Raw genomic sequence first — 23,904 nt, 5'->3', positions numbered from 1 at the left:
ACAGGCAAGTCAACCCAGTCATTTTGAGAGTTTCTTCTCCTTTCACCTTCTCTTCACCATCCCTCCCCTGAACCATTAAAATGCCTCCTAATAGGCTCATTGCTGGAGTCTCCTAAACTGCAGCCGGAAGACTCTTTTCTCAAAACCTTTTACTCATTGCTTCCCTTGCTTACCTCCTGCCACTTTCTGCTTCATACTTTATATTCTCATAATACCTTCTCATACCTGACGCTTTTCATGCTGTTTCTTCTGCCAAGCATGACCTTCACATACATCTTCATTTCACTAAAATAAAGCAGTGCACCATGGTGACTATCAGTCCTGGTGTCAGATTTCTGGAGTTCAGACTCTGATTCTACTGCTTACTAGTCACTTGACCCTAGCTAACCCTTTTAACCTTTCTTTGCTGCAATTTAGTCGTTCATAAAAATGAAGAGATAATAATACTCACATCATAATGTTTACATAAAGATTTCGTGAGCCAAGACGTGTAAATGCACGTAGATTACTGCTTGACACACATTTAGTGCTTCATAAACCTTGCCTGTCATTATTAACTGCTACTCAACCTGCACGATTCATATGAGGCATCATCTTGTCCCACTTTTTACTCAATTTTTATCTCTGTTCTTGTGGGCTGGATGCATGCCTGTCGGTCATAGCACTTCCCATATTATCTTGAAATTATCAGTTTAAGTATCTTTACACCAAAAAAAAACCCTGGGGAAAATGGACTGTATTTTATTTACATTTTACTCTCAGGGTTAAAATAGTGCTTGGTATATAGAAGGCACTCTATAAATGTTGACTAAGCTTAATTTATAAGCTTAAATGCTATCCTCCAAAGTTACGCCAAAACATGCAAAGCCATAATGAGATATTCAAAACGTTCTATTTGCAAGTGGCCTACAAGCTTAGCATGAGAGCATGTTGGTGCTTAATATAAGCAACAACCAAATAATCCTCCACAGATATAGCAAGCATTGGCTTCTAAATTACTGGAAAAGGAACTCAGCCATTACCATTACGCTTGATGGTAAGCAGTAGGAGATAGAGACATGTGGTTTGTACTTCTAAACAACAAATCACCTTACATCAATAATTTATAGTGATTTTCTACATAAAGACATAATCAGTTTTAGTTAAAAGCTCTTGGTTGATGTCATTCTATATATTGTATGAAGTAAGTTTTTCTTATGCATAATAGTTTCAAATTCACATATACATTTCTCACATACACAGAATTTGTGTTATACTGCATAGTCAGGAATAGAACACCTCAATAACTCAGAAATAAGTTGATTTTCATTATGATCTAATTAAAATGGTAAACTTCAGATGCCTATGCCTATAGCCCACTGTACTCTTCTATTTATTCACATTCTATTTTCCTCCTGAGGAGAAGAATAATTAGGGCCAATGTTACAATCTGCAGGAGAGTCCATTTTAGTTGAGCCTCACAAAGAATGTTATAATAATCCAAGCTGTCCAACAAGTTCTTTGCTAGGTAGTGAGTGGCCCATCTAAGGAAGACTCTATAAGGGACCTTAGAGAAAGGTCTGACCTAAACAGAAGACGTTTGAGCCAGATATATATTCAAGCTCCTACCAGCACCACCAAGGGTGGAAAATTCTACTGTTCTGCACTTAACCACTACCCAAGATCATTCATTAACTGTAATCAGAAAGGAAGATATAATTACTGCCTAACAGGGTGCTGAGGGTGGGACCCTGAAAAGTCAATCTGCCTTTGAGATAAAGGATATATGCAGGACCAGGACAAAGGCACAGATTTCAGTAATGAAGAGTCGGGTAAATGCAGAAATGTAGAAGAATGAGGCAAAGGTCTAATGAGGGAATATAGAGGGACCAAGATTCTTTTTAGTAGGAATAATATTTATTGAATGCTTACTATGTGTCTAGAATTTTGCTGAACACATTACAGGCATAATTTCATCTAATCTTTACAATGACCCTATCATCTAGTTACTGTTATCACCTGGGTTCAGATGAGGAATCTGAGGGCTACCCAATCCCATATAGTACTAAAAAGTAATGGAGCCAGGCCTTAGCTCCAAATAGATCTGACTTCAAAGCCATGTGCACATAAGCCTTCTCCTAAACAGAGCTAGACTGGCCTTTACTTCCTCTAATGCAGAAAGTGTTGGCTGCACAGTGTGTGGAAAGACTGATGGGGCTTAAATACACAAAGTCCTGGGTAAAACCTACAGGTTCGGGAATCCTTTCCACACGTGGTACCTGCTTATGTCTGCATAAACCGGAAATCACTTTCTGATGGCCAGACCTGACTTGAAGGTATATTTTGTTTGACTCATAGTGTTGTTTAAAATGTATTCAACCAATATTGTGTTTGACTTATAGTGTTCTTTAAAATGTATTCAACCAATATTAAACTATCAGGTATATCACACAAGATTCTAGATTTCTAGTGTCTTTTGAAAAAGCCAAAAGAAGATCTTTCAACCCTAAGCCCTCCATTGCTTGGAGCTGAGAAGCAGCTGCCCCCTTCTAACAGGGTGAGTTTGTTCCATTTCACTTCAGTCCCCACCATTCCTTCTTGTCTCCCGGACTTTGTCCTATTGGAGTCACTAACACTCCCTGTCTGGCCCCACCAGGTGTTTGAATTTGAGATCCGCAGAAGAGACCAACAATACATAGCGATGCTAAAAAGTCTCCAGATATTCCTGCTTCTTAACAAGATGTCTACTTAGGCTATTTTTATTGTTATACTTCAAATATTGCTATACATGAATATAAAATACATGCAAAATAAATGTCAGGTTTAGCTTTTTTTAATAATACATTTTTAACCCAGAATTTTTAAAAATGTCACCAGCTATTTCAAGGTTCACATATAGTTCAAGCAACCTCCCCCATGCAAGCCACTTCACACACCATCCGTCCTCCCTGCTCCTCCAACCTCATCTGCTGATAGTATAATCTGTCTTACAACCCAACATAAATTCACTACATAAGTAATTTTCCCCCAAGGCTATTTTTCCATGACCATGTGCAAGTAAATTGCTTATTTTTTTCTTCCCCAATGTACAGCAGAGGTCACCATGCCTTCTTGTACAATTTGGCTTCCTTAAATGCAAATGCAGGTGCTTTCTCCATCAATACTTTAATGTCACCTTGCCTGCCATTTCCATCTGGTTTTCATCTGTGACCATGAGAGAAGTCACTGGGGTAATTCACCCATGTTCTCAGGTGTTCTGTACCACTGGAGTAGGAGGGGAGCTTCCTGCAGAGGCAAAAAGGAGATAAGGAATAACTCACGTTTAAGTCAGATGAAAGAAAGAGACATATTTCAGGGAACTATTTGGCTGAGTCATCTCCCAGCAAAATTGTGAATCTTATTAAGCGTGTGTGTGTTCTTCTCTTCATTCATTTATTCCTTGAAATTCTTTTTTTCTTTTTTTTTTTTTTTTAATTTAGATGAAGTCTTGCTCTGTCGCCCACGCTGGAGTGCAATGATGCAATCTCAGCTCACTGCAACTTCTGCCTCCCAGGTTCAAGCAATTCTCCTGCCTCAGCCTCCCGAGTAACTAGGATTACAGGTACACACCACCATGCCTGACTAATTTTTTGTATTTTTAGTAGAGACGAGTTTTCACCATGTTAGCCAGGATGGTCTCAAACTCCTGACCTTGTGATCCGCCCGCCTCAGCCTCCCAAAGTGCTGGGATTACAGGCGTGAGCCATGGCGCCTGGCTGAAATTTTTTATTAAATGTATGTCAGTGCATTCAGATATTTAATTTTAACAGAAATCTTACATTGTAATCTTGCTGTTCCAATTTGACAAAGAAGAAATAGGAATTTACAGAAGTGACCTGCCCAAAGTCGCACAGCTATTAAGTGCTAAGAAAAGAATGTGAATGTTGTTAGGCTGACATAGAAGCCCCCAGTCTTAACCACTCTACTGTTTGGCTCCCATTTGTGCCCTGAGGCATTTATGTAATATAAATGTCACGAATCCATGGTGTTGGGTACTGTTAATAAGGTACAGTGTGAGGCTTTCTCACCTTTCTTCTCTAAGGAGACCTAGGACATTCCCCTCACAGTTTGTACTCACCTTTTTGCCCCATTACCTTTCTCCTCAACTACATCTATATGTGGAAGCTCTTGTGTTTTAAAATTTGTATACATTTATGAGGTACAAGTGTAATTTTGTAACATGCATAGATCGTGTAGTGGTGAAATCAGAGCTTCTAGGATATTCATTGCCCAAATAAAGTACATTGTACCCATTAAGTAATTCCTCATCATCCAACCCCTACTCACTCTCTCACACTTCTGAGACTTCACTATCACTCTACACCATATGTTTATGTGTACACATAATTTAGCTCACACTTACAAGTGAGAACACACAGTATTTGACTTTCTGTTTCTGGGTTATTTCACTTAGGATAATGACCTCCAGTTCTATCCATGTTCCTGCAAAAGACATTATTTTATTATTTTTTATGGCTAAATAGTATTCCATTGTGTATATAAGCCATACTTTCTTTATCCAGTCATCCCTTGATGGACACTGAAGTTGATTCCATATCTCAACCAATGTGAATAGTGGTGCAATAACCATACAGGTGCAGGTGACACTTGCCTCTTAACCCCCTGTAGGGGCATTGAAAGCTTCACAGGAATCCAAGCCATTAATGCTTTTGATGATATCACTATTAGCTTGTTGAAATTTAACAGAGGATCAAATTAACATCAGCCAACTGCTTTATGGTTCCCTATAACTTATATTTGTGATCCTTGCCACCTTTTTATTAGGTGGGCATTATTATTACCAACATTTTATGGAGAAAAAATTGACAGAGAAGCAAAGCGACCTGCATAGGCCATGACACTTGGGGAAGCTGCTTATATTTAGGTTCAGGAAAAATATTGAGTCTCGCTCAGAAACTATCTTCATGAGAACTATCTTCTTTCCATCTTCTACTAGATCATTTTGATGGTATATTACCTCAAAAATATAAAAACCTGGCTGGAAGTGGTGGCTCATGTCTGTAAACCCAGCACTTTGGGAGGCCGAGGTGGGCGGATCACAAGGCCAGGAGTTTGAGACCAGCCTGGCCAACATAGTGAAACCCCGTCTCTACTAAAAATACAAAAACATTAGCCAGGCATGGTGGTGGTCGCCTTTAATCCTAGCTACTTGGGAGGCTGAGGCAAGGAGAATCGCTTGAACCTGGGAGGCAGAGGTTGCAGCAAGCCGAGATCATGCCACTGCACCCCAGCCTGGGTGACAGTGGAGACTCTGTCTCAAATGTGTGTGTGTATATATACGTATATATATACACACATACCTTTCCATCATGAACTCAGTAACTTCTGAGTCACAAGATGGGACAAGTCAGGTACACCAAGGTAATTTTCAAGCCCTCATGACTGAACATGATGGGACTTTTCTCCCACCTGCTTATCTCATGCCCTCTTCCATTTCTTTTTTCTTTCCTTCTCCCCCACCCCATACGTTCACTCCTCTAATGGAATTCACGTTCCAGCCTTCGCTGAAATGAGCAAGTGTAATATTGCAGAAAAGAGCATGATTTTCGGATTCTGCTGGATCGAGGTTTGATTTCCACTTCTGAACACTAGCTGTGGATGCTGGTCCCTGATTCTCTAAGACAGTAGTTCTCAAAAGTGTGGTGCCTGACTCAGCAGCAACAGCATCACCTGTGATCTCGTGAGACATGCAAATTCAGAGGCTCCACCCCAGACCTTCTGAATGAGAGTCTTCTAGAGGCAGAGCTCAGCAATCTGTAGTTTAACAAGCCCTCCAAGGGTTTCTGGTAAATACCACAGGTGTGAAACCACCGCCCTAAAAGACTTTATTCATCGACTGTGTGTAATAATACTTGCTTCACAGAGTTTCTTTGAGGATTAAATTAAAACAGGTAAAGCATACAGTCAAGTGCCTAGACCATAAGAGATGCTCAAAATACGGCAGTTTTCCATAGTGGTTGGAATAGACTGGTGACAAATAGAGATATTAAATGCATAGCCATACAACTGTTGGAAAACTCGGCACATCCTGCATGCAAGTAAATATTAGCTCACGTCTCTAAGCCCTCAAAAGCACCAGACACCTCTCCTGCCAACACAGATGACCAGGGAGCAATGGAAAGCTTGAGTTTCTTTTCTAAGGTCCTTCACTTCCTTGTTCCTCAGCACTTGAAGACTACCAGATCTCTATTGCTAGGTCAAGACCCAAGTCATCTGCATGTGTGCATGGTTATTTTGGTTTTGCAAAACATAATTATTAAAGAAAATCGAGCTGGAACTAGGTGCAAAGAGCATGGCCAGCAATACTATACCAGCAAAGAATATGTATAACTCATGCAAAGCAGGCCAAGTATTTCTAGGCTTTTGCTAATAAATAGGTTCCCAGCAGAGGGTAGGAAAAGTAGTGAAACAAAGGGATTCATTGGATTTGAAGGGGACCTAGCTGAAAAATATCAGAAGTTTGGACAAAGTTGTCAGTAAAATGTGTGCAACTAAATATTAAAATATGAATATCAAAGATACTTCTCATGTCCCTTTTTGGTTGGTGATCTTCAGAAGATTTTCATAATCCACATCTCACTGGACCCTTATAAGGATTCAGAGAGGGAGATATATTCTGTGTTAATTATTTACAGAAAAGGAGAGAGGTAATATAATTCAACCAGACCACACAGCTGGTAATAGGACCTAGACTGAAACGCACATACATCCGTTTGTTTTGTTTGGAATACCTTCCCCAATCATCTCCTCACCCATCGCATTTCTAATCTGACCAGATCTTTTAGGATCAAACCTAAAATTCTACTTCCTCCCAAGTGCCCCACCTATCTCTTTAGTAGAAGGAGTCTTTTCTTTCTCTGCATGTGCAGAGGTTCTATTCCCTGGATTAATGTACTAACTCTTTCACTCCTGTAGCAAATATTTGAGGAATGCCAAATAGGACCTAGGCTGTCTTCTAGTCACTGAGGTTGTCTGTAGTTGTCATTCTGGTGTATGACATGGATATTAAACATATACGATAAATTATATGGCAACATAGAGTGTGTACATAGTACATGCTATGAAGAAGAAGCAACATGCTAGAAAGAGAAGTAATCGAGATCTACTTTGACTTGAAAGTCAGGAAGCTCTCCCTGGAAAAAGATTTTTTCCAGCTGAGATCTGAAGGACATGTAGCAGCCAGCCAGGTAACAAGTGGTGGGAAGCGCATTTAAGGCAGAGGGAACAGCACTTTGAAGACCCTGAAATGCATGGGAGGAACCAAAAGAAGTTTAGTGGAACTGGAGAATGGTGATTTAGGGTAACAGGTAAGCCAGGGGCTTATAGAGTACATTTAATAAACCAGTGGGGAGCTACTGAAGATTCTTAAGCAAAAGGGAGACAATCTGATCTGTGTTTTGGCATAATCACATTAGCTTGAGTATGGAGAATGGATAAGAGGGAGCAAGAATGGTATTGAGGATAACAGTTGAGAGGTTATTGCAAAGTGCAATCAAGGAGCTTAGGTTGAGGTGGGAGGAATAGGGGGAAAGTAGATGACTGAGGCATCTTTTGGAGATTGAATAGGCAGCACAGGGCAATGGACTTGATACATAGAAAAAGGAGAAGAAGAAATCAAGAGTGACCACAGCATTTGTGCCTTGGGCTAAAAGATGGATGAACAGAGGTGACTTGCACCCAGATGGGGGAAACTTAGGGAGGAGTGAGACTGAGTGGAAGAAGACACTTAATTGTTTTTATGGTGCTCTTCAGAGCATATTTTCCATTTCAGCTATGTGAGCATATATTGTATGTTTTTATACATCCTAAAGAACTAAGTCTTGATTAACTATTCATCACTTATCCAGTTCCACCAAAATGCCACTAATATAGTCCCTGGACCGTAGTAAGAGTTCAAAGAATATGCATTTCGTTGGTTGGTTGGTTGGCTTAATAAATGAATCCAAATAGCATTCATCCCAATGCCTGGAAAATGGCAAATGCTTAGTGAAAATGTTAACTATTGTATTCCACAATAATAACATGCCTTTTGCAAACTGACCTTGTATCTCCCAAAAGCTTCCACGAAGAGTAAATGCAACACAGTTTAGCGTATAACCAAATCCCCAGGTCCTGACACATTTACCATTTAACAAAACACTGAAGCTCCTAATTAAAAAATAATAAGCTTCCATATTATGGTGACACAAGCATAACGGGGCAGTTGCATGTGTTACAGCTGTTACTGTGCTCTGCAAGCTTTGCCCTCAGAGCTTTCAATTAAAAGCGACACTGAATTCACTCCTCACACCATATGCGGATCCTGAAAGCATTTTCTTCTTTCTTTGTAAAACGTTAGATGAGTGGAGAAAAATGTGTGAGACATACACACACACACACACACCACACATTCAGCAACCAGGACTACTGTCATAAAACCTCTCATTTCTACCTCCCCATCCACCTTGGCCTCTGATTTGCTGGGTAACCTTGAACAACTTTTCTAATATTTTTGCACTTTTGTGTGTAATATTTTTAAGTGCAAAAGTTGGTGTCAATTTGCCTAGCTGAGATTGGGTTCAGAATAGTTTACACTATCCCCAAACACTATCATGCTGATATATCATGGCAAATGTAGATTTTGCATTCATACTAATAATAGAATAAATTAAATGCCATGGTAAGTTAATACATTTAATTCCATCACATTACCAAATGCTTGCAAGTTTTCTAATAGAGACCATTCCAGTCTGAGAAATATAAGAAATAATCTCTATAATTCAGGGTTATGGTTATTCATGAAAGTGTGCTAGTTGTATATTTTTATACCTTGGGAAGCTCTGTAAATAGGAATAAATGGGTCAATGTATCATGGTTTGAGAGGTTCTGGGAGCAGACTGCTATTGACCATACTGCTTCCCACATCTTGTCACACCAACTGAAGGTCTACTTTTAGCAATTTGAGGCTATATTATGAAAGATTGTGTACTATCTACTTATTCTATTAGGAAACATCACATAGAAATGTCATTACTTATTTCTGAGACTGTCTCAGTGGAATGTGAGCTCCATAAGGTTATGGACAATATCTGATTTACTCAATTGCATATCAACAGCAATCAGTTGAAATACTTATCACATAGTAAGCACTCAATAAAACACTACTAAAAGAATTAGTGCGTTCATGAAGGAGCATAAAAGAGACAGGTGGAAATGGGCAGATGTGAGTTCAAACCCAAACTCCACCACTTAATGGCCATGTGATCTTGACCAAGTTACTTACTCTACCTGGAATGTACTTTTTGAATCTTCAATATCTTTCTCAAAGTTTTTGAGAATTGAATAAGGGAACATATATAAAACACTTAGCTTAGTGACTGACATACAATAGGCAGGCAGTAATTTCAGGACCCTTCTACCCACACTGTGAATTTTGGTTCAGTTGGAACCAACTCAGCACACATTCCAAAACCTAGTAGGATCATACAGAGACAAAAGAAAAAGCACACTACCAACTTTACCCTCATGGATGGTATATGCCACTGAGAACGTAAGTCATCAACCTAAGACTTTTAAACCAGTACTTTCCAGTCCCAGAGAAGAGAGGATTCTGCCCTGGTATCTGCACTTTGGAGGGTCCCATTCTGGCCCTCCTCTGGCTGTGTGTTTCCTCAAAGGGTGAGGATTCTGTGGGGTGAAGGGGACATGAGTACTCAGAGCCCAACTTCTGGTTTATACCCTGTTTATACAGAACCGCAAACTTTGTAAGCCACATAGTGCAAGCCTTCTTCCAGAAGCTGCATAGACCTCTTCTGGTTTATATTCCTGAGTTAAGACTGCAGGTCACATGTGTGGACACCTTATAAATGAAAGGTGGTCAAGGGGAAGGGATTTGCAGAGAAAATAGAGGGTACTTGGGCATGAAGGCTGAGGGGTCCACACGTGAAGATACACATGCAAGGGCCTCTCTTTGGGAGGATTACGTAAGAAAATGAAAGTAAATAATAAAAATAAAGACTGGCACATTGCAAGCATCCAGTAATATGGGAAAAGAGTATAAAGATGAAGTAATCAACTTATATAGAGTCAAGCCCAACAGAGTGGAAAGGAACAAGTTTCAAGAGGAAGTGGCATTTGAGAGCTGTGAAGAATTTGGACTCAAGAGATGGGGAAATGGTCAACCCAAACAGATGTTCAAGCAAACTCATGAATTAAGAAATTATATGATTATATGGCATTGGGAGAAGGGTGAGTGATCTCTTCTCAGTGATACATCAAATGTATAGAAAGATGTCCTAGAAGGTGAATTTAGAAAAGCAAGTTTGGGTGAAGTTGTTTTATCACTGCTGTAACAGGTTACCAAAAAATTAGTGATTTAATGCAACACAAATTAATTCTCTTACAGTACTGGAGGTCAGAAGTCTGATATAAGTCATAAAGGGCTAAGATTAAAGTGTAGACAGAACTGTTTCCTTTTGGAAGCTCCAGGGGAGAACTTGTTCCTTGCCCCTTTCAGCTTCTAGAGGCTGACAAAGTTTCTTAGGTTCTGATCTCAATCAGTTCAATCTCTCCTTCCAGGTCACATCTCCTCTCTGGTGTCTCTTCCTCCTGTTTTTTTTTTTTTTTTCTTTTCTTTTTTTTTCTTATAAGGACCCTTATGATTACATTGTACTCACCTGATAAACAGGATAATCTCCTTATCTTAGGATCTTTAACTTAATCACATCTGCAAAGTCCCTTTTAGTGTGTAAGGTAGGGGTGTGAGCATGTTTGGAGGCATTACTCAGTCTACCTTAGTTGTCAAGTCCTCAAACGTGAGATTGAGAAGTCATCTGAATTTTATTTTTGAGAGAAAGATTTCCATTTGATTGATAGGAATGAGCCGTGCGGGTATAAAGTTAGCTCGAGAATATGCATGTGTGTCCATTGTGTGGAGAGGGCTCTGCCACGGCTTCAGGAGCACAGAGATCCCTTAAAAAGCCCAAATTCACCTCTAGATGATGTTTGCTATTTGGGGATTCAGATTCAGTATGGTCACATTGTCTAATTTTTCAAATAAATATGGAAATTTGTATCTTTGCAAGCAATTTTCCAGTATTTGAATGTTAATTCCAGGTTTGTTTAATGGTTAACTGCCCCTCCCAAAAAATACATCATACAGGATGGTTGTTGTTTTGTTTTTGTTCTTGTTTTTTTTATCATAAGCCTAAGTATTCTGATATGAATAGTGAAAGACCTCTGAAATTTCTGAGTAGTGGGGGAAACAAGATTTGAATTGTGCTTTTAGGAAGCTCATTACAAGCTACCATAAGGATAGACTGAGAATGTCCAGTTAGGAGATCATTTTGGTAATCCAAGTGCAGGATTCCCGGCATCCAAAGTATGCCAGGGACAATTGAGGTGGGGATGAGATGAGGTACAGGTCATGAAAGCAGTGTAACAAGGTAGAATTGACAGGACTTAAGGAGCTGACTGGAGAGAAGGCAGAAGAAAGACAAGAGCTGAAGATAACATCAGGGCTTTGAGCCCAGGAAATGGGATAATTTGATTCATTTCCTTATCTCCTGGGGCAGTATGTTTGGGATGCTTTTCAGAGATAACTTTTGTATGATAGCAAGAATGTGTGTTGATCAAGAAACCTAAATCCTGTGTTGGCCCAACCATCCTTTCAGTAACTTGAGGTTCCTGGAATCAATAGATGTGTGAAGAGGCAAAGCAAGACAAATCAACTATTTAATGTCACTTAGAGCTGTGGCCTCAAATTCCACGTGGCAGAGCTTAGTAAGCATGCTAGAACACATGGATGGTATATTGTTTCTATACTACTTAAGGTTAAATAGCCTTGAAACCAAGCAAATCCTAAAACTATTCCAGCTTCATGCAATATGCAGACCCAATTATCTGTACCAATAAGAATGATAGGCCAAAAGACAACATCTATTAGTGTTCAATAAAAAGGAGTAAGCAAGGAAGCATAACAGATGCTTGACACAATCCGGGGGTCCTTTTACCACCCCAGTCATGATGCTGATGCAGCCTTTAGTCATATAACTGTAAGGGATTAGGACAGGGGAGAAAAAGATCAGGAGAAAGTAGGACAGCTCACAGATATGCTATTAAGACAACCATTACCACTTGCACTTTGAAAGATCTCCCCACAAGAACAATGACCAATTCCAGTGTTCTGGGTACCAGTGGAATTTGGTAAACCTAGTTGAAGATTCTCCCTCCATATAAGTAGATAAATAGGTGTGGGGATAGAGAGACATGAGAAGCCTTAAAATGTGCCCCAGAAACCACTGTTTCTTATCTGTCAAACACTGGAAAACAAAGAGGAGTGGGGTTCTTTGCTGTCAACAAGGTCAAGGTCATGGGAGGAGGTCCACAAGAGTTTTACAACAGAGGCACCAATAAAGTATTGTTTCAACATTCAACAAGGCATTCTTCTGAGATGAACCAGTATATCTTTTACATTTGAGCTGGATCTTGAAGGATCTGTTGGAATTTCTCAAGGAACAGATGCCTAGCAGATAGTACATGGTAGGCAAAGAAGAATGAAATGAAAAATGAGTTTCTGGAAGAGGATACACGGTGACTGAAGCTAGAACAGGATCTTGATCACAAAGGGTTTGTTGTGGATTAGAAGCCCACAGGCACTGGGGAATTGTTGAAGGTATATGACTTCCTTACTGCTAGTTTAGAGAAATCACACTGGTATGTGTTTTTAGAAGAAGCACACAGGTGACTTTCACAAATGTGACTTTTATCATAGTGCAGGACTTAAGTATGCCAGCTCTGTCTCCTCTATTTGTTTGACCTTGGCAAGCTACTTAAATTTTTTGATGGTGGTATGTGCTTGTTTTGTCTTTCAGACCAAAGTTACCTTTATGTAAGTAGCCCCCTCCCACTTCAGCTCTGGTTCTGGGCTGTTGCGCAGGATGCCCACAGGTTCTAAAAAGGATGTTGCATCAGATGGCCAAATTCAGAGAGCTCAGATCCTCATGGATGGCTCTGCAAGGCCAGCTTCTTTAGAAAGGGTGATGTGAGGTCAAAACTGAAGAGCCACAGCTTTCTTGAGGCTCTCCCCATGAGCTGGGGTGGAAGAGCCTCGTGTGGCCCTGGAGAGATAATACACTCTGTTTGTTTGTGCCCCAGCCCTGTGGGATTGACTTGGCTCTGAAGGACAGAACAGAATAGGCATTTAAGAGGTTCTAAGAGCTTGTGTAGATGAAGCCTTCAGAATCTGCCTCATTTTTTAACCTGGTCCTCAAAACACAGTCACAAAGAACAGAATGTTCTCCAGCCCTGTCACAGAGAAACAGTTGGATGGTGAGTGAGCAATAAAAAATTATGAAAAAGGATCCACTTGCTTATGCTTTCAAAGTAAATTTTGTCCTTGAAAGTGTATGTTTCCCTCCTCATTATGTTTTGCTTCTGGTCTGCTCTTCAAAAAGGTAGAATGTAAAGAAACGCTATATAACTAAATAATAGGAATGCGGGTGGTTAAAGCACTGAGGAAGAAGGAAGTAGGTTAGAACTGGGAAGGGAGAGGCAGAGAGGAAACTAAAGAGAGCAAGAAGTAACACTTATATGGCACTTTGCATTTTATAAAGTGCTTTCACAAGCATTATTTCCCTTGGTCATTTTGTACTTACAAAATGGAAAATTTTCACTTTACATTCAGGATAACTAAGATCCAGAGAAGTTAAGTACTTGGCCAAGGCTTCACAGCTATCATGTGACAGATCCAGGATTTAAATCCAAGTCATTCTTCGTTCACCTAGACATGCTAGGCATTTTGTTCCTTACTGACTACACAGAGATAAAATGATAGTCCCTGCTCACCAAGAACTCCCAGGCAGTTGGGGAACTAGAGTAGAAGAAACCAGATCTTTACTATGCAGAAAGCACTGATATCACAGTGCCTGGTGAATAGTAAGCACTCAACAAAACTGTATGCTGAATGTGCCAAAACGTGAAGAATCAATAAAAACACAGGATCCTACGGGAGTCCAGATGAAAGTGTGGTTTGCTATAGTTCCCCATTCCTTTTGCTTTGGGGATTCTAACTCTGAACACCCCACTGCCTCCCACCCCTTGTCGTAAGTATGATGCTGACTTGTTCCCCTCCTCCCTCCAACACAGAGAAATATGACTCATTAGGAGGAAGGATCACCCACCTCTAGTCTCCCCTGTCCTCTGGGTACAAAAAAGCTCACACCAGCTAGGAGTAACACTACAGCCCAACTCTCCCAACACCCAGCCTTAGCTAATCAACACCAGGGTGACAGTGCGGGACTTCCTTTGGTGCCTTATCATAGTACAGGAGTTAAGAATGCCAGCTCTGTCTCTGTTTGTTTAACCTTGGGCAAGTTACTTAAACTTTTTGTATCTGAGTTTTATCATGTGTAAAATGCAGGTGTAATCATTCCTATAGATTCACTTAGCAGGCTATTGAAAAGAAGAGATGAGGCAATACATATAAAACTCTTAGCACCAGCGCCTGAAACAGAGTAAGATTTCAATAAGTGTAGTTACCATAGCTATTTTTATCTGACGTCGTACTTTCTTAGCCATTACCCCAGTGCTGATTCAGTGCTGTAAAACTAACCTAGCTCAGGGTGCACTTCCTGACTTTTGTGGAAATAGTCCTGACATCAATGGCCTCCCTATTTTTCTTCTTTCTCTCTTCTCCTTTCTCTTCTTTTCTTTTCTTTCTTTCTTTTTCTGTCTCTTTCCTTTCTCTGTCTTTGTTTCTTTCCTTTCTCTGTCTTTGTTTCTTTTTCTCTTTCTCTCTTTCTTCTTTCTTTCTCTCTTCTGGTGGTTCTGGTGCCCAATGATTACATTCTACATTTGTTTCAGCCCTGTGGGCCCCTCCTGATATTCTAGAGTTCCTGATGCAGTAGTCAAATTAATGTTTCAAGATTTCCTGACAAATCAAATAGAAATAGCCTAATATCAGTCTAAAGCCAAAATGGTAACCTTTCTTGTTGTTAACATTTAAACTTGCCCTCCTTCTTAGGAAATATATAAATGAGAAAGTTTCTTCTTTATTCCTCTTATTTCTTTTCTTTTTTTTTTTTTTTTTAAACAGTAAGCAAAATTATCTAGGCCTGGATTAACTTGACATACACATTTGGCCAAACTTTATTATGTAGCTACTATGTATCAGGAATTAGTGAAAAAATGATCAAGAAGAGTTCCCAGCCCTCATAGTATACTGAAATAAACAGATATTTCCTCTAGGGTACAATTTCAATGGAAAGATTTACTAATTTATATTGTGTTTACAACAAAATGTTTCAATTTTTTTGGAAAAAGAAGCAATTAATCAATGAGAAGCAATAGAAAAGTAGTTTATATCACTGGCTTTGTAGTCAGCTGGATTTAGGTTTAAATATCCATTCCTAAAATAGCACAATATTTCCTTGAGCAAACAACCTTTTAATCCTCAGTTTTCTTATCTGTAATATATGTAATAATACCGCACACAAGATTGTCCTGAGGATTAAATAAGATTGTGCTAAAGATTTAGGACAACTCAACAGGAGCTAGATATATAGTTATTATCATCATTGTAAATGTATAAATTAAGCTCTAAACAAAGAATCACATTAAAAGTTATAATAGAGTCATATACCAAGTGCTATATCCCAAGAAAATGTTCAGAAACAAAGGTTTAATGTTCTTCTTTTGAAAGATAATTAGGACTAGGAAAAGCAGATCCTCCATTGAATGAGAGACCTTTGCAAGTACGGCAAGAGAATGTGATTTGAGGAGGCCCCAAATATTAGTCCAATTACCGTCTTAACTGGGGAACACCTCAGCTGACCAGGAATATGCCTGGCAAAACATTGTTCCTCTGCTGATTGGATCTCCATTTTTCAGGTATGGCTGCACATTTTTCTAGGCCGTTGGAGGTAGAAGTGGATCTTAGGAGAAACCTACTTTCCATTTTCTCACACAACAGAACATGCCCCTCTCAGGGAAAGCCCACTGGGCACCTAAGAAGTTGGCCTCTATCACTTTTAGAAATGTCCTGGTCTGTATATGCAGATTGTAAATACATGCTCAGGCAGGGAACGGTGGCTCACGCCTGTAATCCCAGCACTTTGGGAGACCAATGGGGGTGGATCACGAGGTCAGGAGTTCAAGACCAGCCTGGCCAATATGGTGAAACCCAGTTTCTACTAAAAATACAAAAATTAGCCAGGCATGGTGGCATGCACCTGTAATCTCAGCTACTCAGAAGACTGAGGAAGGAGAATTGCTTAAACCCGGGAGGTGGAGATTGCAGTGAGCCAAGATTGTACCACAGCACTCCAGCCTGGGCAACAGAGTGAGACTTTGTCTCAAAAAAAAAAAAAAACAAAAAAAAAAAACCCAAAAACAAACCAAAAAAAAAAAAACACACACAAAAAAACATGCTTAGAACATAAGCTCCAGGATTTCAAACTAAAACTTGTTCGTGCACAGATGAAGTTTTTTAAAAAGCAGCTATATTTAAGTACAATGTAATCAAATAATAAACTACACATGAAGTGTGCAGTTTGATAAGTTTTGACATATGTGTGCACCCATGAAACATAATCAGGATAATGTACATATCTACTCCTTCAAAAAGTTTCCTTGTGCCTCCTTGTAATTCTTCCCACTTGCCACTCCCTGTTCTTTTTCCATTCCAGGCAATCATTGATGTGCCTTCAGTCACTGCAGATTAGTAAATGGAATCATTTGGTTTTTATTTTTATTTTTTGGTCTGTTTTCTTTCACTCAGCATAATTATTTTGAAATTCATTCATATTGGTCTGTGTGTACATGGTTAATTTTCTTTTAATTGTCAGTGGTATTCTGTTGTAGGGATATACCACAATTTTTTATCTGTTTACTTTTTTGATGGATATTTGTGTTGCTTTTAGTTTGGGGCTATTACAAATAAAGCTTTTATGACTGTACATGGATAGCTCTTTGTATGGACATATGTCCTCTTTCTCTTGTGTAAGTACCCTAGGGTAGAATAGCTGAGTCATGTGGCAGGTGTATGTTTAACTTACTTTGGAACTGCCAAACTATTTACCAAAGTATTTGTAACATTTTATATTAACACTAACAAGAGAATTTGAGTTGATTCACATTGTCATCAACATTTAGTAGGGTCAATTTTTCTTTTATTTTAGACATTTCAATATGTGTAATGATATCTCCTTGTGATTTTAATTTGCATTTTCCTATTGAATACTAACACTGAGCATTTTTTCCTATGCTTCTTGGCCATTTATGTATATTATTTGGTGAAAAATGTGTTCAATTTGTTTTTACTTTTAAAATTTGTCTTGTTTGTTTACTTATTACTGAGTTTTGGTGGTTTTTATTTTTATTTTATTTTATTTATTTAATTTTTTGAGGTGGAGTCTTACTCTTTTGCCCAGGCTGGAATGAAGTAGTGCGATCTCAGCTCACTGCAACCCCCCACCTCCTGCCACCCATCTGCCCCCGTTCAAGCAATTCTCCTGCTTCAGCCTCTCAAGTAGCTGGAATTACAGGCGCCCACCACCACACCCATCTAATTTTTGTATTTTTAGTAGAGATGGGTTCCGCTGTGTTGGCCAGGCTGGTCTCGAACTCCTGAACTCAGGTGTTCTACCCACCTCGGCCTCCCAAAGTACTAGGATTACAAGCAGGAGCCACCACGCTCGGCTTTGATGGTTTTTAAAAAATAAATTCTGAATATATGATGTATCAAATATATGTTTGTAAATATTTTTCCTAGTTTTGCCTCCTCTTTTTATTATCTAAAGAGTGTCTATTGAAAAGCAGGAAAAGCAGAAGTTCTTAATGAAGTCTAATTTATCAGTTTTTTTCTTTTGTGAATTGTGCTTTTGATAATTTAAGAACTTGTTACTTAACCCATGGTTAAAAATATTTTCTTCTATATGTCTCTCTAGAAGTTTGATGTTTTACCTTTTACATTCATATCTATGATTCATGTTGCGTTAATTTTTCTATATTGTGAGGAATGAAACAAAATTCTTTTTTTGTTTGTTTGTTTTTGCAATCTGATAGTTCCAGCAATGTTTGTTAAAAAGACTGTTCTTCCTCTACTAAATAGCTTTGCACCTTTATAAAACAATAAATCGGCCATATATGTGTGAGTCTATTCTGTTCCATTATTTATTTGTATATCTCAATGCCAGTATTATACTCTATTCGCCACATTTATTTCTATAGATTTATAGTAAGTCTTAAAATCAAGTAGTGCAACTTCTCCAACTCTTCTTTTCCACAGTTGTTTTGGCTCTAATATTATGCATTTCCATATGAATTTTACAGTAATCTTGTAATTTCCTACCAAATTCTGCGGAGATTTTGATTGAGATGCTCTTTCATGTGTAAATAAATTTGGCAGTAATTTACATCTTAACAGTTGAGTCACCCAAGCCATAAACATGGCTTAGCTTTCCCTTTATTTAGAACTTCTTCGATTTCTGCAATATTTTATAGTTTGTGGTATATCTTATGTATTTTTCTCAAATTTATCTATCCTAAGCCTTTCATATTATTGAAGCTATTGTAAATGGTATAGTTTTAATTTTTATTTCTTTTTATAATTGTTAATATATAGAAATACAGTTGATTTCATATTGATTTTGTGTCTTTCAATTTTAACAAATTTATTAGTTCTAAAATATTGATTATGGATTCCAACATATATTCTACATAGATGATAATGTCTTCTCCAAATAAAGACATTGCTACTTTGTACCTCCAACCTGTTTATCTTTTATTTTTCTTGCTTTATTCAATAGGCTAGAAAGTCTATTATAATGTTGAATGAAAGTGGTAAGAGCAGACATCTTTGCCTTGTTCCTAGTTATAAGGTGAAGAATTTAGTCTTCACCATTAAGTATAAGCTGAATTTAGGTTTTTTACATTTCTTGTATTAGTTTGAGGAAGTTCCCTGACACCACAGCTCCTGTCTATTCCACCTTGCCGTTGTGTTAGTAATTTGAATTGCTATACTATATTCTCTTTCTTGTAATGGCACCAAATTCTTAAAGTACACAAGGCATTGCATAGAATGTGAACCAATAGGCTATAGATCCATCTTTCTAAAGTAAATGAGAGAAAGAAGGATATTTAACCTATGCCCTAGAGTCACAGTTTCCAATGATGAGTCTGAAAAATTTTAATTCCAAAGAAGTTTAAACTTTTAGCTTTGTTCCCTCTGCAAATTTTCGTCATATTCTAGACATTTCCCTCTGCCTCTTCAACAGCCCCACCCCCTTACAAACAAGCATACCCAAGCAATTGCCATGTAGTATTTTACTTACTTTGTCTCCCTTTGTTTGCTTCTCTCCATTCTTCTGCCATGCCCCTTGTTCAAGCTGCCACCTTGACTGTACAACAGGCTCTTTATTGGTTTCCCTCCTTTCTGCCTGCCTCATCCCAATCTGCCATTCCCCAAAGCCAATGATCTTTCAGAAAATAAAACACAAACTTGTCACTCTCATCTTTAAAATTCTTTCAATGACTTCTGCTTAGTATAAAGCTCGGAATCTTCATTGTGGTTCTCACAGAATTACATAGTCTGGTTTCAGCCTCAGTGAAGAGCTAGTGGCTTTACCAATACTCCCTGCCTCTAACAGTATGTACTTCTTCCAGTGGGAGACTTATTCCATTAGAAACCTAGTACAGTAGTTACGTCTGTAGGTCCTGAAGTCAAACTGCTTGGGTTCAAAACTCTGTTCCACCAAGCTATGTGATGTTGAGCCCTTAATAACCTTTCCATGTGTCAGTAAACCTGACAGAATAAAAATAATTCTTATCTTAGAAGGTTGTGAGGGTTAAATGAGATTTGTCACATAAATACTTTAAAAGGGAAGCTGACACATAGTCAAAATACAATTTGTTTTAGTTGTTAAAATGTGTATTCCTTTGTTGTTCACCTTAAATGGGTTCCAGGAAGTAGGTGTGAGGATTAAATGAGACAGTATAGACAAAATTCCTAGAAGAGTTCTGAAACGGGGTTGACTTTCTGTAAAGGAGGTTTTGTTTCTTTCCTTCCTTTTAGTCTATACCAGTCTCCACCTCAGGACCCTGTTTTCCCTCAGAAAGTAAACAGTTCTTTGCTGCAGTTACACCCACCTCTTTCAAGAGTACAGATGAGGGACCTCGAGTTTGAGAAGACAGTAATTGCAGAGGAGTTTGTCTTTGTGAATCTTATTAGTTGGCACTTTTATTTCTAAAGCAAGAGCTCTGTTTTGTTGTTGTTTGCCCCTCTTCCTCCCCCTCTCTTTTCTATGTGGTTGCAGCTTTTAAAGGCTTAATTAGAGCAGTAAAAAAATACCAATTTCGCCTTTTCCTCCTTTTTAATAACAAGTAAAAGTTGAGAGCCAGCTGTGGGTGAACGCTATTTGAAAGCTGCTACTAATCTGAAGTTTCATTTTTCACTGCTTCAAGGCACATTTGAAAATTAGTGCTGACACGTGCAAATGAGTTTGAGATGGAAGAAAAATATATGTATGGTGCAAGGTGCTCTGAAGACTATTGTGGGGAATAAAGAGGCTTGCGTGGGAGTTTCTGCTTGATGTCAAGGGGGTAAATAAAAATTCAGATTCTCTTATCAATTTTCCTACTTAGGAGGACCCTGGAGTTTCTTTGATGACAGTCCCTAACTGCACTTGGATTCTTCCGTGTTCCCTTCCTACAATTCTCTAGCCAAAGCAAGCTTTCAAATTTTTCATAGAGTGGGCAGCTTCTTCCTCAGTAATCTTTAGCAGGATATAAATACAGAGTTGAATTTTTGCCAATTTTTATGATGTCCTGAAATAGTTGCATAGTTTTTTTAAATTAAAATAATAAAAAATTAATATTCTTCAGTTTTTCTTCAAAATTTTCTGGCTAAGAAGTATCAACATGCTATTGGAAATCACAATATATATATATGCACTTCTGAAGAAATCTAAAAAAATGGAGTGTAGCCAAGGACAGGTGACAAAGATGGTGAGGAAACTGGAAACCATGCCAGGAAGGCAGGAAAGTGACAGAAGAAACTGAAGTTGAGTAATGCAGAAGAGGGAAGGGTTAAAAAGATTACTTCAGACTGACATAGCTTCACTAAAGCATATCTTGGCAAAGCCCCCCCACCCTTTCTATCTGGCAGCTCCTGGGCCCTCTCCCAAATCCAGGCCAGCTCTCCAGTACCCCCCTCCCTGTCCTTGTTTGCAACAGAGATTCCTCCAGCCTTCACCCTTCCACAACTGTCTCCTCCCCAAAGCTCAGTCTTGATATAGTGCTGTGCTTAAGAGCAAAGTCTTCAATGTTTCATGGTTCAAGACCACACTCCGCCACTTACTACAGAGTTACTTTGGACCACCCTCCATTTATCCATATTTTAGTCGCACATTAATTCATTTAACAACTATTTATGCAGTCTTACTGTGTGTATCACTGACTCTCTCTTAACTTCATTCTTGTCTAGGGATAATGATTGTCCCAACATCATCTGTGGTTACGAAAGAGAAATAATGCATGAGAAAGCCTAAGCATAATGACTGGCACATGGGAGGTGCTCCTAAAATGGTAGCTATTATTAGGGTTATCAATATCATTAGCATTTTTGTGTACCCAAAGGTGAACACACAGGTCCTATGTGTTTGATAGGTTTTAGAGCTGATCCGTTCTAAGAATGGATGAAAGAGTAAAGCAAGTGAATTGCTCAGCCAGGTGAGCAACAATGTGAAGAGGAAAAATATTTGGTGGAGAGGTAGGAAAATGGAGAAGACAAGGAGACGGCAGCAGGTGCTCCAGGCAGCTAAGGCATAACAGACAGATAGTCTTTTCATCTGATGTGCTGCAAGTCTTCATTTCTGTTGTGGCTATTTTCTAATTGCAAGTTTTGTTTTGTTTTTAGCCATTTGTATAATATGTACAGAATAAATAGAGCTATGGCTTTGGTTTGTAGTTTTTGTTACTGGTCTTGTATCTCTAACAGCCTGGTGATCTTTCCCTCTGCACCCTGCTTTTCCTAGAATGCTGTGATGAGGCATCAGGATGTCAAGGCAGTCTGTGAACATGCTTAATGCCATCCTCGATCACCGCCCCTGCACCAATCTCTTCCTATTGTCGCATTTGTTTCTCCCATGATACCCTGGTCCCCTCACATCACAGGCCTGCCCTATTGTATAGTAACCTGTGTACTTCTCATAGTCCCATTCCATCCTGAAGTCAAAAAGGTTAAGAGCAAAGTCTCCAACTTGTTTTGTCTCTTAATTGCCTGAAGTTCCTGGAACATTGTAGGTGACCAATCACCTTGGTCATGTATTATGCTGCAGAAAATGACTTTATATATTATGCTGCATAAAATCAAATAGGCTAGGCTGGATAGGACCATAGAGAGTAAATAAAACAGGACAGAACCAGATTAGGTAGGGAATTGTAGAATAGAACAAAATAAAACTCAAGGCTGCAAACATTTGTAAAGGAAGGTATACTGATATTGAAAAAGAAAAAAAAAGAAAAGTTACATTAAAAATCTCTGAAAAACTCTTTTAAATGGGTTACTTATTAGATCAGTGGTGGTGACAAATTCTAATAGAAGAATCAACTATGTTGATAAAAGGGTTTTTGTTTTTGTTTTATTTGTTCTGTTTTTGGTTTTTTAGTACAGAGGTTTGAAGTGATGGTGATCATTTCTTAATCATTTTTGAGCCTATATAAGCACCTTGGAAGTATATAAATAGCCCAAGAGAATGTAGAAATGGTAATGGACCAGCTGCTACCCAATATTGCCCTTTAGCTATGCTTTCATTTTATTAGAATATAATAAGCTCAACTGAAAATGTTTTAATATGTCTGCATTACTCAACAGCCTGGGAATAATTCTAATTATTATTGAGTTTATCATTGTGACTATGGCACATTCTTTCTTTGAATTCCTGGAGACTATTTAAGATGTAAATGATGCTGGCTTTATGAATAATTTGGGGGATGAAAGATTCATAATTAATTTGACCCCTCCCTGCCAAATATACACACACACAATAAAATGAAATTATTTCTTTAAAATGCAAAATGATTTACATGAACATGGAATGAATACTGTTATGTATAGCAAAATGTGAAGCATGGTTTCTGGCAGTCGTGCAAGGCATGCTGGGTAAGCATAGAACATGGCCTCATAGGGACAGTTGGGAAGACGATTGCTCAGTGCTCACAGAAAGATGCGGTTGAGAAAATTGACTATATACAAGGACTAATCAGAAGAGGGAGACAGAGATAGATACAGGAGAGGGAAACCATAGAATGAGCATCAGTTCAAGCAGCAGATAGTAGTTGAGGCTAGGTAGGTAACAACAGATGTTAACTAAGATCCCAGTTTCTAACCAGTAAATGACTGAGCATGTTCCATCCCTGGGAATGGAAACTGCAAGGGCCCAGCAAACAACTGAGTTGGGTCTCAGTTGCAGGAGCAGCTCTATGAGGAACGAGGAGTCCTAGGGAGGAGGAGAAAAGTCTCAGGCTGCCTTGCCATGAGGGGCTCAGGGCATAACCCAAAGTCTCAGTTTTCTCCCAGTCCATTATCTGATGGGACTGAAGTTCCTCCCCATGAACTGTCCAGGGCTGAGCTTGTATGTCAGTGTATCAGGATAGGGAGACATAAGAAAGGGCCTTGGGACAAAAGTCGGTCATTACACTTAACTAAGTACTCAGCCTATCATTCAGCAATTCTCAGATCTAGTTGATCAGAATCCCCATATCCAGTTCCTCATGTGGAGTCCAGGGGTCTTCATCTTTAACATACTTCTATCAGGAGATGCTACTAATCAGCCAGGTCTGAGATCCCTGCCCTCGGGGAAAACCAAGCTTGTTCCCTAACACCTGGGA

This window comes from Theropithecus gelada, chromosome 14 (genome assembly GCF_003255815.1).
Source record: "Theropithecus gelada isolate Dixy chromosome 14, Tgel_1.0, whole genome shotgun sequence".
Lineage (NCBI taxonomy): Eukaryota > Metazoa > Chordata > Mammalia > Primates > Cercopithecidae > Theropithecus > Theropithecus gelada.
This window is presented reverse-complemented; position numbering follows the sequence as displayed.